Genomic DNA, 980 nt, shown 5'->3' with positions numbered 1-980 from the left:
ACAATATCTTTTTCATAAAAAGATGCACAAGAGTCTTTGGGGGCCCAGCAGAGGAACTTTATGGTTTGTACCTATTTATCCCACCCAAGCCTCAAGCCATCATGGGGCAGCTTCTAGAGTTTGTGATTGATTATTATGTGTGTGGACTCTGCACCTTGCCATAGGGCAGGTAATTTGGATTACAATGCAAGGAGGGGAGAGAGGCTAGCTATCTGCCTGAGCTGCTGCCACTCCCCTTTGCTTTCTCTGTTCTTTGCCACAGCCATGAATGTTTGCTCTTTGCCCTGTGTAGGTCTATCTTGGAGCCAGCTGAATATGGACTGAAATTTCCAGTAACTGTGAGCTAAATAAACCTTTCCTTCCTTCATTTTGGGTTTCAGGTATTTGTCCCAGCAAAGAGAAAACAGTAACTGAGACAGTGGGAGTGTAAACTGGTGCAACCACTTTTGAAATCAATGTGACTGTTCCTCAAAAATTGATAATTTGCAGTCCCATTCAACCCAGGTATTCCCCTTCTGTGTAGGATCCTAAAAGAATTTAAAACATCATATGACAGTGATATTTGCACACCCATGTGTTTAGTGTTTCAGTAATTTCTTTTTTGTATTTTAGTGAGGGTATACAGGGACTCATTATGTATATCAGACTCATAGTGATCCACCTGTCTTTAGCTTCCTAAGTGCTGCGGTTACAGGTGCTTGCCACTACCCCCAATCTCCATCGCCATCTCAGCACACCAGAGGAGTGATACCAGCCCAGCATGCCAGGGATCGAACCCTAGCTGCTGTGTCTGCCTAAGCAGGCACTTTAATCCACTGAACTATTTGGCTGGCCCTAGTGATTCAGTTTGTAATAGCAAAATCTTAGAAACAGCACAAATGCTCATCACCTCAGGAATGGATAAAAAAAGATATTTTTAAATATTGGCTATAGTGGTTTTTTGTTTGTTTGTTTGTTTTTTGTTTCCGGAACTGGGGATT

Source organism: Octodon degus, unplaced genomic scaffold (genome assembly GCF_000260255.1).
Source record: "Octodon degus isolate 3935 unplaced genomic scaffold, OctDeg1.0 scaffold00406, whole genome shotgun sequence".
Taxonomy (NCBI): domain Eukaryota; kingdom Metazoa; phylum Chordata; class Mammalia; order Rodentia; family Octodontidae; genus Octodon; species Octodon degus.
Note: the sequence above shows the minus strand (reverse complement) of the source record.